This window comes from Ceratosolen solmsi, unplaced genomic scaffold, assembly GCF_000503995.2.
Source record: "Ceratosolen solmsi marchali unplaced genomic scaffold, CerSol_1.0 scaffold15, whole genome shotgun sequence".
In the NCBI taxonomy this organism is placed as follows: Eukaryota; Metazoa; Arthropoda; class Insecta; order Hymenoptera; family Agaonidae; genus Ceratosolen; species Ceratosolen solmsi.
The window spans coordinates 3,376,967-3,393,145 of NW_011948434.1; positions in this window are offsets into that span (position 1 = coordinate 3,376,967).

The window sequence follows — 16,179 nt, forward strand, 5'->3', positions numbered from 1 at the left end:
TGTATATCGAGTTACAGTGAAATTAAGATGCAATAATAAACTACTAATTAACAAAAACCTGTTTCTATTTCAAATACTTAATAAAATATTTGCTTGCTATTTATAATAAATTATTAAACTTCGTGCACATGATATTAACGAATAATCACTGTCATATATATTTTTTTTCTTATCTATATATATATATATATATATATATATATATATATAAATCTTATTTTTCTGAGAATCAACAATGACATAATGTGTTCAATATTTTGATACATGAATAAAATAATTATTTTCTATTATAGTAGAAATATTCTTTTTTATCAATAATAAAAAACTTTTTTTTTTAATTTGTCTTAGAAATTTATTAATTTAAATTTAATTGCCGATTCCATATAAGTTTCTACAATATTATGATTTTCTACCAAAATTTAATTATTTTATTTACACTCATATATGAAATATTATTAATGATTAGACATTAGAAATTTTAGAACGAATACATAATGGTATAAATACAGCATGATAATATATGGAACGTAATATCTAAAATTTATGTTTCTAAATTGAATTGTTTGATTAAAAAATACATTTATTTATCTTTATCATAATTTCATAATACAAGTTAATCTCATTTATAAAGAAGATTAAATTGAATCACAATTTAAATTCACATAGAAAAATTCGATTTCATTATAATATATTGATTTCGCATTGACATATAATAATTATTACATTATTATATAATTTATTGGATTTTTTTTGGCAATAAATATTGATACAAAATAAACGAAGATTCTAATTATTTTATCAATAAATTTTTTTCTATAAAATCTAAAAATACACTTAATATAGTGTCTTACAAACATAATAAATGAACACGAATGAAAAATCATGTAAACAAAAGTTTTTCAAAAAATTGTATAAACATTTAATGTTATTTATATATTTATTTATTATAAATTTATAATAAATATTTATAATTAGACATTTGAGTATATAGAAGTACAGTAAAATAGATGCTTGAGAATTAAAATTATTTAAAATATGATTATGAGATAACTAAGAAGATTTTAAAAGTTATATTTGATTTACATATATGCAGTTAAATATAGAACATAAATATCACACATTATCTATGCATACTATAACACTACTTTAGAATTTGAATTGTTAAAGCTAACTATAATGATTGAACTATATGTAGCTGTAATCGTAGTGAAATAATACAACGATATGTATACAACCAATCATTTTCAATCGATGAACATAGAATTCATCTAAATTATAATGCATAGAGTTCGCCGTAAATGCTAGACTATGTTTGTATGGAAAATGCACTTAAAAGAATAGCATCGAAGGCACGCGATTTGTAGTACACAAGAACATAACTACAACTGAATTTAACCACAGATTGTTATTATTACACAATATAGAACTGCATATTAAAAGGAATGTATTTTATCAATTTGTATTAGATGCATGTACAATATAGAAAATTCCAGATTCAATTCAACGAAGAATTTACCATTAAAATGATTGTTACAGCCCCTGTTATTGGAAAATTATTAGAATATAGTAACTGATCTAAAATCAGTATATGCAATTTTTTAATAAATATTTAAGAATATATTTTAAGAAATATATTAAAAACCTACTTTTATAAATAGAATGGTACATAAAAAATTTATTATTAAATTACAGTAACATTGTAACTCTTATAAAGTTCGCTGTAATTAATTAAATCAAACAGATTTTATATTTGACAAGGAACTATAAATTAATGAGTATTACAGGAGCTCGCTCAAATAGTAACAATTTATCAAAATTGAGATAAAATAGGGAAAATCAAATTTCATATTAATATATCATTTATGTCATCAATCAAAATAATTTTCAATTATTAATAATACAAATTTCAAATTACAAAAAATTAAGAAAAATTTTTTTATGTAAAATATCATAATGAAGCTCGCCATAAAATAAAAATATAAAAATAATAAATACGATAGATAATCATTATTTTTTTTATCACCTAGCAAATAGTAAAAATGCATTTAGTAAAACTAATGTCCGTTCTAAAGGTGAATAAGTTATACTTGTTTAAAATAAGATATATTTACAAGAATTTTCTTCAAATATTTTTATATTAGTATAAATAAATTATGATATAACAACAAATAATAGAAAATATTTGAAAATAGAAAATTTGTTTACATCAGTGCAGATATTACGAGTTTAGTAATAGTATATATATACATATATATATATATATATTCAATTTATTTATATTACAAAATGCCATAATTTTTTTGGAAAATAAATGTTGATTTTGTATGCTGAACTATTTTTGTAAAATATACAATTGTCGGACTATATAATTTTGAAATATTATACCCAAAAAACTACATTAACCACTTTAAAGTTATGTTACATAATTTAAAATTATTAATATGTATTAACATAATAATTTTTTCACATTCAAAAATTTCAATATTCTAATATATGTATATATATAACATATATGTTTATGCAATTATATAAAGTTATATGCTAAAATTATATGTAAAATTATATGCTAACTATGTAAGTATTCCTTTAAATAATTATATTATTATTCAATCACATCTCTTATTTTAACCAAAAGTATGAAGTTGTATATTAAATTTAATACTATTAAATGAATATAACATACACTTGAGCACGTTACATTATATTAGGAAAAAAGATTTCCCTATAAAGTACTATGCAGTATGTTAACTATAATTGAAGAAATTATTTTTAATTGAGAAGGATAAAACGCGAGTAATATCAATGGAAATTATTAATTGTTGCATTTGCTTCTATTATATATCCATTAAAATATACACAATTGTACATTACTTTTGTCTAAAATTGTTAATTACTTAATTACATACTTTTATTGAAAGATTGAAATTTTTCATAGACAAGCATAAATTATTTCATTCGTTATTTTATTGATATACCATTAGATATTTCAAATACTTAATATAATTTGACTTCTTACTTTGCACCCCCTATTATCGAGCATATCGTCTTCCTGATATCGTTCGCTATATCCGCTGTATTATTCAGTCCTTCTAATGGTGTACTTGTGCCGTTAAAAGCACTTGTTACGTCGGTATTTCTTTCATAACTCGTGTCTACGCTGACGTAGTAGCTCCGCTGCACTTCAATTGACATTTTCTCAACATAAACGATCTTTAATAAACCACAAAAATATCACTTAATCACTTAATGGTCAAAATATGAATAAATGAATAAATGAAATCCAAAAGAATCCAAAAGAAAGGGAATGTAAGTCTCTTGACACGCGATCATCCGTAACATTTTTTAGCACGCATATTGTAAATTGAGAAAAAGCCGAAATATAAAAGAACTTTTCAATATCTCGACCTTATAAGCGTGACTGAAAAGAACAAAATCGCCCTTTGCAAGACTACATATAAATATACCAATTTCAGGACTCGCAGGCTCGATAATTCGGGATACGATACATGCAGGAAGCGAGCAACCGGATAGCCCAAACACTCGAGCTGAAGTCTACGGTCCGACTGCGAGCACAAACGCTTAACTAGATATCAACCCTTCTCCAAAGCACTGCCGAACCGCGCTCTTACCACCTCTCTAGTACCCCACCATATCGTCGCCATTGCCAGTAGCGCCAGCCACCAGCGTCGGCCACCCTCCCCCAACCACCACGACCGCTCGCCGTCCTTCTTCGTCCCGCTAATTCCGTCGCGCTCCTCCTTTAGCGAAACTTTTTCTTCGAGTTAACCATCCCCCTCTGCTTAACTTGCTCTTTTCTTTTTACCTGTTTCTCTTGTTCATTCACTTTGCTTTCAAATTAATTCTACTGATAAGCCATAGGACTGTATTTTTCTATTAATTTTGAATGAGTTGGCACTGAATAGCATGGATCATATTGTATAATTTATGAGAATATAAATAATTAAGCAATAATAAATCTGTGTCATATGTGAATTAAATTTCATTACTCGCTATAAAGTACTGTTGTGACTCTTTAATATGAAAGTGCCTAAACAATTTTTTTTTTTCTTTTTACTCATTGTATTATTATTATTATTATTATTATTATTAATTTTTTTTTTTTTTTTTTTTTTTTTTTTTTATATACAATTAAATTTGTATCTTGAAACTTATAATTACGTAAGTTCTATATTGAAAATAATAATTTTCTGGCATACGTTATTTGTTGTCTGAAAGTATTAAATTAACATAATGAAAAAGATAAGAATCAGAAATATAGAATTTCGCTAATAATTTTTGAATCTTATATGTCAAATAAATTTTATTATTTTAAGTTTTGAAATAACAGATATGTAAAAACAGAATTTAGCTGAAAAATATGATAATTTAATTAAGATATTTTAAACATTGATCTTGATGCAGAAATTATAGTTATATTCTTAACTGTATAATCAAATATTTCAATATAAAAAATGATAAATATAAGATACATTAAGTATTCTTAGTTCAAATGTTAAGCTTTGTTTAAAAAGAAAAATGATAGTAGAGAATATTATTACTTTAATAACATAGGACACATTTCTTTGCTTTTTGAAAAAAAAAAGATAGATAAATAGATAAAGAGTGAGAAAAAGATAGAGTACTGTTCTTAAAAGAAGAGCACCTTATATATCCTGCAAGTATTGATTTTTCTTTTAACAAGTTAGAATTAACACGAAATCATAATCTATGTGTAAAATATTTTCGTGAAAAGCAGCCTCTTCACTTCGATTCATGAAAACAAAAATAATGATTATTATCATACTTGTAAAAGAAAATTTTACCTTGCATTAAAGTTAATCAATTACACCATAAAGTTTTACCTCGAGTAAATTATTATTATATAGGAAGGAAAAACTTTCGTAGATTATTTCAATCTTTTATATAGACCTTTTTAAAGATTATTTCTTATTTTTAATACTAATGATAATACATAAGATATCACTAGTATTACAGTATGTAAGTTCAATAATAATTAGTTACTTAGGTATAATAAATATTGTGGTCTCTTTATTTCTACATTCAATATTTTTTAAAATAAATTTTCAATAATTAAAATATAAAATATTAATTTTTGTTATTGTATTTTGTTATAATATATGTCAAATTTATTGAAAAATAATATTTAAACTTTTAGTTTATTCTATTTAAAGTTTCACGAAATTTTCATCAATGAATGAGTGAATTTAAAACAGATCCTCCGGTCCCTAAATGATATTTCATTTGAAAAAAAGAATAATAATATAATAATAATAATAATAATAATAAAATAATATAGTGAAACTATATTTTATATAAATCATTTATTCTTGTTTAAAACATTTAACAATTTAACTAGCAATTTTCAATTTGAATAACATAAAAATAGTTTAAATATTATGAATTAATCCTGTATATTTAAAGTAACATAATTTATTGTGATATCAGAATATTCGTTTATTACCTTTAATAAATCATAATTTATAATTAAATAATAATTACTATGAATTTAAAAATTTTTATTATTTTACAATCAGCCAATAGAATATTTTGATATGCTAGTTTTTATTCACATTTTTCAATATTGCTTTTAATAATTTAAATTACATATTATTTATTTATTATAATATATGTATGAATTTTTAATCTATCCGTATATAGTATTACTATTCATAATAATTACTCGAAGGCGCTGTAAAACTTTAAATACATTATTATTTCACAGATCAATTTATTTGCAAATATAATATCAGACATTTACTTATCGAGTAATCTTCACATTTCCTTTGATTGAACTTCAAACTCTAACACGATCCCCTACGAACGTGAGCATTACGATAGTAATGTATCCACTTTGCGTATCATGCACGTGACTTTCCTTGGGATTGAAACTACCTAGTCTACAATCACTCTGTGTTCCCGAGGCGATTTCTATCGCGTATTCACTACATTTAAAAGAGTCGTTGTAATTATCTCTTCACTGGCTAAGCCGGTGCTAGTATGTGCCTATATACAATAAATTAGCCAAAAGAAGCTCGTTCTTATCGTTGCTCTTTGAATAATACATCGTTAATATTGCATGTGTCGCCAAAATAAAGTTAGAATAAAAATGATACTTGAAATAAAGACGCTACGAGCAAAATTTAGACATTTTCCTTATCTAAAATAATACATAATATTTGAGTTTCAATTATAATATAAGAAAGAGAGAAAAAAATTTTTGTTCACATGCAATTTATTTTATGTGTAAAATTATTTTTATATTATTACTTATATATTAAACCGCACATTACAATCAAAATAGAAAGTGATTCTGTATCCTTTAAATTTAATGAGAATCATCTAGAATTAAGGATATAATATAGATATTAAAATTTTACATTAGTTTAAGTTTTGTAATATTTTCCATTTATTTTACAAAATTCTACTAAGATACATATAATTTATAAAACGTTTTGTTCTATTTATTCAAGATAAAACAAAAAGAAAGATTATGCTTTAATTATATAGTGAGGTGAAGAAACACAATATACAGATTTTTAGCTCATTAAATCTATGCAACATGTATATGCTCTTGAAACTATATGACTACAACTTTTACTAGACTAGTAGTGTGGCAGTAGAATTTCTGGTATATTGTGAAGGAAAATGTCACATATTGCTGTAATACTAATATTAAAGCTTTGGACAGTTTTATTTTATATTGTAAAATTCTAACTGTTACTTTATTTATATTTCCATTTTGTACATTAAATTTACTGTAAAATTTTGTTAGATTTATACAAACCTTGTGACTTGAACATGAGATATATATATATTATAATATTGTTTATATCACATGAATTTTCCATTTTCAAACAAATACATACCGCATATAAGTATTAAGCATAAAAATTAAAATGTATAATATATTTATGTATGTGCATGAATATGTATATGTGTCTATAATAAAACGTGTTTAATGTATAACAATATAAATATTACAATCTAAAAAGAACTTCTCAAATATTTTATTCTAAATATACAAGTAACTTTACAGAATAATATAAAACATTTTGAATTATATTGAATATACTATTATTGAATATGCAATGAATGCAGTTAATGAAAAGTAGTTGAATAAAAATGAATAACAAATATTTAATTAATAATTTTCGTTGAAAATTAAAAAAAAATTAATTTATAAAACATAAAATTTTTAATCGGAAATATATTAAACTTTCTTCTTTAAGTAATATTGTTTACATGATATTATTAACGTTTCAAATAAAATTATTCGTTATTTTTTGCGAATTGTTTGTTTATTTGAAAATTTTTCAATGTATTTAAAAAAAAAAAAAACTTTAAGAACACATTGTTTAATTCTTAAATAAAAAAAATGTATTATCTTCAATTACTCTCGACGTCAAATTTGCTTCCACCTTTCCCTAATCATATTGCACTAGTTTTTTGCAAGACAGTCGTATTGATATGTGTGACTCTTGCAAAGTATATGAACGGAAGCTTCGTTCATGTACCACTTACATCTCGTCAATCTTTATATTAGATGTTTAACAGTTGAAGATAATATTATTAATTGACCTCACAATATTTATGGCAATAGCGGAGTTTTTTAGTGACTATATAGACTATTAGAAAAAAAATTATCAATACGAAATATCAAATTTTTAGTTGACAGATAAAACAATTCTTTGGCATGACATTTACTATTTGTTACTATTTGCCTTCAAAATATAAATTCAATCATTATTTTCATTTTAAATAAAGTTAATATTTTCCCTCGTTACTGTATTCCATATGCCATTATTAGCTATATCATTTGTAACATTCTAAATCTTTTCGATAACGGCTTCATAAAATGATTGATATTCCATCAGCATGGTTTATAATGTGCAAAAAATAACCTTCGCGGAACCACGGATACGCAGGTACCCTGATGTACTATGCTTTGAACTTTAATGCGAATTATAAAGGTTTTTTTTTCTATTAGCTTCTTTTCCTTGAAACCTTAAATTTATAAAGTTTATTATATTAGCTTTAAATTCGCTCATAATTATTAACAACTACACAGTGAAAAATATATTAAATAATGTTAGCAATTATTATGATAGTATTGTATAATATTAAGATAGATATAAGAATATGAAAAAATTATATAAAATTTATTTTTAAGGAATTTATTAAATTAGAATTATAATTAAATAGAAATGATACAAAGTAAGAGATTATTTATTTATCATTTCATTATAATTACCATCACTCTCTAGGTCTTTTGTTAGAAAGTCAAAATTATGGTATGCAGAGCCACCTGTATGTCCAAACGTACATAGATGGAATTGTATTCATGGACGGAAAGCTCAAAGTAACGAGAAAGAACTTAAATTTTTGTTTACGTACCTTATTATACGACTATGTGCATACTGATTACTCTGCCATTATTTGGCAAACTAATTGCAGCTCGTATTATTTTATAAAAAAAAAAAAAAAAAAAAAAAAAAAATTGGTTTTTAAAATTTTTAATCGATTAAAGAATACTGTAAGCTACTACCTTACCAAGTAAGGTATTAATTATTCATAAAAAAATATTTCTATCTTTATGTTATTTATGCGATTGAAATTAAAAGAAATATTTAATATTTATATATACTTTGATATATTATTATTTCTAGATTATCTCAAATATTTCAGTTTGATAATTTTAAATAATATTCTTTAAATGTAATGCATAAAATATATTAGAATTCAATGATTATTGAAAGTTCATTATTATATTGTTTTGAAAGACGTGATTTCATCGTCGATTTCATCGTCATTATATTTGAATATAATTCTATAATAAGTCTAACATTATATAATATCTTGAGAACAATTTATACATTTATCTTTCATCGAGAGCTGCATATTAAATGATATTATGATTTTGAAATTTTTTATACAGACCATCCCCCCCCCCCCCCCCACCCGTCATTTTTTATTATATTAACTTACGTAAAAACTCGCAACAAATTTTTGTTTCAATTGAAATGTAATATATATCCGAAGGCTAAAGATTTATATAAATCGAGACATTACTACCACTACCGTTTGAGCATGAATAATTTATAGGCTTTTTGGCTCAATTTACCATTATCAGATGATATCGCAACCGCGCTGCGGTTTCTCGATCCACGAGATGCGCATAATGGAAACGGGCGTCTTAGGTAGCACGAAATTAGCTGCGCTATTACCACGCCAGCAACGGTATCTATCGAGTGAAGGACTCGTGCGTACTCTACTGCACAATCGACAATTTAGCTTCGAAGCAATTGCCATTAACGCAGGGTTTAGCGAATAGTGAAGCGCCCAGGAGGGTTGCCTTTGAAACTGGAATGCACCTCTGCCTCTCTAAATCCGGCCCTTTCCAATCCCTCCAATAGATCCTTCCCTTCTAACCTTTCTTATGTCTATACTCAAATTATATCACAATATTATTAAATTAGCCACTTAATGTTTAACATATCAATATTAAAATATACATTCGTCCAGCGAAACTCCATATTAAGCTTACTTTCAATTGAATTTCAAATTCATTTTTATACTTTACTCGCGCTTGAAATAGTTGCTTCATAATTATACTGAAAATTTCATTCGATAAACAGTTAGTAGAATAATAGTATACAACTAATAAAGTTACGAATATTATTAAAATTTACTTTCTATTTACTATCTATTACAATTACATTTAGCTATTCATGACAATCTTGCTGCTATTATTCTTATTCACATATATTTTATATCTAAAATACATCATAGTTGAAGTAAAGAAGTAATAAATACAAAAGTTAATAAATCCTACCTTATTAATATTTAGTAATAATACAAAGCGAATAACGACTTCTAATTGCATTCGATATATTTATTATCACCAGCTATTATTATTCTTTTTCTTTTTCCAACGTTGTTGTGATTTTTCTTGTTATCATGATTATGTTAATTTATTTATTATTATTTAGTGATCTTGTATTTTACAGTTAAATTAAAGCAATGAATATTTTATATAAAATTCTTCCCGAGGTCTGCCATGAGCTGCGGTGACTCGATTGCTTGGTGACAACGTGTCGTGCAATGAAATTTTACAAAAGTAATTCCGTTTGTAATCCGTGTATCATGCAATATCAACGCCAACATTTCTAATAAATCCCTTATCACTTTAAATGCTAATAAGTCTGTTATGAGTGATATATTTTTTTCAGTTTCTAAAAGCACTTAAACTTAACAATGCTATCGTGAATACAAGGCCTTGTAGTCTAAACTCGTTATCAATCAAACCTTAGTATAGACTTATTTGATCATACATTAATATAATTTATGAATTGAATATTTTCAACTGTATTTTAAGTAAAATATTGGTATCTATTGTAATTAATAAATTTACAAGGCAATTACAAAATGTAAATTGTTATAAATTTACATGTATCAAGAATTAATTTTGCATCATATTTTAAATCACACGATTAACTTCATTTTTAAATAAATAAAAAATATCATGATTAATAAAATTTTAATAACAATATTCGTTAATTATATTACTTGCTTATAAATTTATAATGAATTAATATGATTACATTACAGAATGCTATTAAATAGGATAATAAAAAATACGCTTATGAATGGTCTGTCAGAAGATATTTTAAATTGCCAACATAGTAAAGAACATTAATTAATTCAATTAAATGTATTGAAAAATAGGATATAATCATTACAGCTTTACTTCTATATCTTTACATCGATTTATCTCAATGTAATGGGAATTTGAGATTCGTTTTATTTCTAAAATTGTGATAATATTATAATATTATAAATGTATGTTAAGAATTCATTATTTAAAATTATTAATTTGACTATCCAAATATAAATTCCACTAAACTTTTATTACGCGATTCAACTTTTTAATAATTACATAAAAAAGCATGCATAATGTAGTGTTGAGAAATATTCCAGTTAAAATAGCGTATATTTAAGTATTTGAAAAATCACCGAAATACTAACAAAATAAAATATGAAAAATATATTGATAAAATATTAATTTCATAAAAAAGCAAATCATTTTCGAAGCACAAAACTTCATTGAAAAACTATAAATTAATAAAAATAAATTTATATTCTAAAAATAAGGTTTTCACTGATTTATTAAACGAAAAGCAGAGAATCTCAAATCTATGTTTCAATCAACTTATAGTATACATCTTATTAATTCGACCCTATGAATTTACCATATTTTATCATCCATTTTTATAGTCTGAAATTTAAGATATTTTTAATATGTATTTGGAAACATGATCAATATGAAATTATGAAAATAAACAATAAAATCTAAATTGTTCAATTTTACTAAATCGTTATAGAATAATACACTTTGTAACTATCAATATTTCAGTATTTAAATTAATTGCAAGATTTTTCATCAATTTGTATTCTCCATTTATAAAAATAGCTAAATATAAAATCTATAAAACATTTATAAAACTTATATATTCAATATATGAAAAACTAAAAATATTTTAAATTATTGATAAATATTGTTTGACACTTTAATCCTATGCTAATGATAAAAAATAATTAATTAAAGATGAAAAATTTTACTTACTAGTTTTAAATCTTTTAATAGTTAATGACATGAAACAATTAAAAATAATTCTTTATTTGATTTAAATTTAAAAATATTGCTAATGAATATAATTTATATTTCCATAGTAAGAAAATATTATAAATTACAAATTGCATGTTTAATATACTGCTATATTATTTTAACTATTGCTAAAATGAAAAACAATAAGTTTGTTTATTTAAAACTTGATGAGCTGGATTTTGTTTACATATACTAATTCTATATGAATTGTATATAAGCAATAATGTTTCCTGTAACTTGAAATAATATTGAAATTAAAATATAAATAAAATATTTTAATATTGTAAGTTCTATTAATAAATACCATATTAAATAATAAAAATAATTATTTGAATTGTGTATTATATTAAAAATAACAAAAACTCACTAAATTAAAAGATAAAGAAAATTTCTTTATAAATATACTTTAATAGTATTTTCTTCTTTATCATACATATTATATATTTAATAAATTATCTTTATAACTGAAACAAATATTGTCTAAATCTTTTTTTAATATACTAAATCTGGAATTATTTCAGAATATCTATTCATAAATGACTCTGTCAAATTAACTGCTACTATCATATACATCACATATGACAATAACTTTAGAAACGATCTCAAATATGTTATACTTATGTGTAGGTTTGAATTGTCCAAAATTTGAGATAAATATAGGAAAAGGCATGAGAGAGAGAGAGAGAGAGAGAGAGAGAGAACTGCATCTGTAGGAAAATCCCTGTAATTCGTTCGATTAACAGTAATTTATAGAGATAGTCTATAGGAGTTGACCTACAAAATCCTTCTTTCCGGAATGAACCTATCTTACTACCAGGACTCTTCTGCTTTTTTTCTTTATACTTAACTATCTTTCTTTTTCTGTTCCGTTTTATATTTTCTCTTTTCTCCGTTTATCGATTTCCGTACCTCGCCAACTTTCTTCTATCATCCTGTCCCTATCTTTCTACCTATTCGTACTTTCCTCTATCTTGTTTCATTTCCTTTCTTCTTTTTATGATTTTTTGCCAACTCACTGTGTATATGTGTGTTAGTAAGCGAAAGCGAAGCCACCGGCTATTCTATTCGAATCCAAAAGAGCAGCGTAGCGTCTCGTCTTATTATTTCTTTTGTCGACGTGAGTGATAAAGCTAAACGCGAAGAAAGGATACTCTATAACATTTACTTTCTTCGTTCTTTTACAAATCGACCTTACTTATATTTCATTTCATCTGTTTTCCTTAGTTAAATCAATTTTTACTGCTAAAATTATTTATTTTAAGTATTTTTATATGCTGCAAAAATTAATTAACTCTGAATGCAAATTATAAAGGTATTATACTCCTATAATATAGAAAAAAGGAGATAATTTATCACAAAGAAATTAATTCTAAAAAGACTTTTTAATAATTTAGAAAAAGAGTTGGTAATAATTATATCGATTTCTCAATTTAACAAATCATCAAGAATATAATTATTAAAATAATTAATTAGTTAGTAATATTATTAACTAAACTTCAAAATCAACTGCAAGTAATTTTCTAGCACCTCGCAAATAGAAAAACAATCTATTAGTTCTACTATAAAATAGCTGCAATTCAATTTATTTCTAAATATACATGGATATTAATAAAATTTTAATAGTTATTTATCATATATTTTGTATTTAGATATACTGCGGTACTAGGTAGTAGCAATAGTAAAATTAGGTTATATCGTAATGTATTTCTTTTTTAGATTCAGAATCTAAATTGTATATTTCTAAAATTTTTAAATAATTTTTTGAATGTTGGTATATTAATATTTAACTATTTTAATTAATATTTAATTTAGAATAATTAAAAGCTAAAGTGTCTATTATAAATAAAAAATAATAAACAAAATTCATTATAAAATCATTAATCTCTCCTTAATTTCAATTGATTCATGCGTTGAATGTTTTATGAGATATTCTTTTCATATTTCTATTTTTTATTTATAGATAAAAAAGTTAAAAGACTAGATTCTGATAAGATAGTATTTATAAATGAAGTTCAAACAAACGCAAGTGATTTTTTATATAATTTGAACAAGTACTAAGTTTCAAGTAAAAACGTTTAAAATACTACTACAATTTCAAATAATTTTATATACTATTAAAAATTTAAATAAAATTTAATAATATTGTAAAAATTAAAATCCAAAAAATCATAATAATCTAATTTAATAATTTATTCAATATAATATATTTAAAAATATTCTTAGAAAAATAAATGTATATCGTTTTTAAGACTTTGAAATCCTTATTAAATCTGATTTTCAATTATTTCAATTAATGATTATATATGAATATGAATTTATGTAAATCTAACTTAAGTACTTATTCAAATAAATAAATTTATTGAAGTTTAATTTATATTTATTTATTTTATAATTTCTAACAGTATCCAATTAATGATGCCTACTAATCAAGATATATGTTTAATAGAAACAATATAGATATGGAATACAAATAACTAGCTAATTTAATCATTTCAATAATATAATAATAAAAAAAATTACAAATATTTATATTTATATTTATATTAATTGAAAAAAAATTAATAAAAGCGTAATAAAAAATATATTGATAAAAATATAATGAAATATATTACTTATAATTTAATTATCATGAAATATGCAATTCCTCCTGCTTAAACTATTCAAATAAATAATTTAAAACAAATAAGTAAATAACTATTATTTTCAAATTAGAAACGCTAGTTTTAAACTTAATATTTAACTGTTGTAGTGCTTTTGAAGTGAATAAAATATAGTGAGAATTTATTATTTATTATGTTATGCATTAATATATATTATATATATATATATATATATATATATATATATATATTTAAAAATTGTTATTATAATTTTTTGTTGCTGTTCTAAATTGCCTTCATTTAAAATAAACAGATACTTTACATTTTTAATTACTTTCGCAGAAGTTTTTATTTTAGACGTACGTTAATTTATATACTTGTATTCTTTATTATTTTTATTATATATTTTTTAATTTAGATTGATAAACACTATTATAATTTTTATAACTTCGTAGCTAAACATATTCAAAAATCAATTAATAAAATACCTGTACCAAAACTTTTTTACCAAAATACTTTTAGTGATTATATTAAAAATCTATACATGATAATAGACAATTTCCATAAAGGTCATATTTAAAATTTTAATTTTATCCGAATATAATTAAAATTTAATATATTTAGTATAATAAATCTGGCCGGTCTGATTTGTATTTACATGCGTCCTCCTTAATTGATCTGTTTTGTATTTTGTTATACTAGGAATACATGAGTACTGAGGAAATCACTTGGAAAACTATAACTTTAATCGTAACTTACATTTTATAAAATAGTTTACTGTTCAACTACGATAGAAAATTCAACACTTCATCGTTAAAATTGAAGCTTATTTTATTTTGAAACAAAGAAAATATTAATTTTAATGACTAGTGTTACATGAACCTGCCATTTCTTAAAAACTGTTTTATTTTTTTAACACTTTTTATTTATCTGGTATACGTACTGATACAGCCCAGTTTATAAATGCTCTCATTATTATCAATGACATTTACTGTCGATTAAGTATTTTAAAAGAATAAATGACGAATACACATATTAAATAACAATTTTTTCTTTCATTTAAAAATAAAGATGTGCATCAATTTTTTCGTTTCAGCTTAATAATTATTTTTTATGAAAACTATATATAAAGTTATATAAAACTATATAAATATGTAGATATAAATAAGTATATTTACTATCAGAAATAAATATTATAATAGTACACTAGAAAACAATTATGTGTTAATATATTATGAAAATCATAATAATAACTTCTAACATTCTAATAGATACATTGTTGACATTAAAAATTTCAACATTAACTTATTATTATAAATGTCGTTATGTACTGATAGTGAGTGAAGTAATATGTGTAGATGGCTCTAAAATAATAAGAAAGGATGGAAGAAACTACAATATAAATGAGACAAAAAATAAAATTAACTTGTAACCAAGATAGAAACCATCAATTTCTCACTACCTTATCCGATTTACTTTACCATTGCATATTTTGTGTTTTATATAGTAATTAAACTATTATCGCATTACATAGAAGGTTATATTTAAAAATACTCTTCATTTATTTAATGATATATTACTATATATTTGTGTATGTACATATATATATATATATATATATATATATATATATATATATATATATATATATATCTATATATAACTATATATTAATAAATAATATCAAAACCTCCCAAAATTACTATAAAATAGTTAAATAAAAGCATGAACGTCAACAGTATTAAAAATTGAAATAGGAGGGGGGTTACATATACAATGTTTACAAGATTTAACAAAATTAAATATAATCAATACACTATTCAATATAATATTTATAATATGCGATTACTTTTTAATTTGTTTCAATAATAAAGAATTTATATATATGGATTT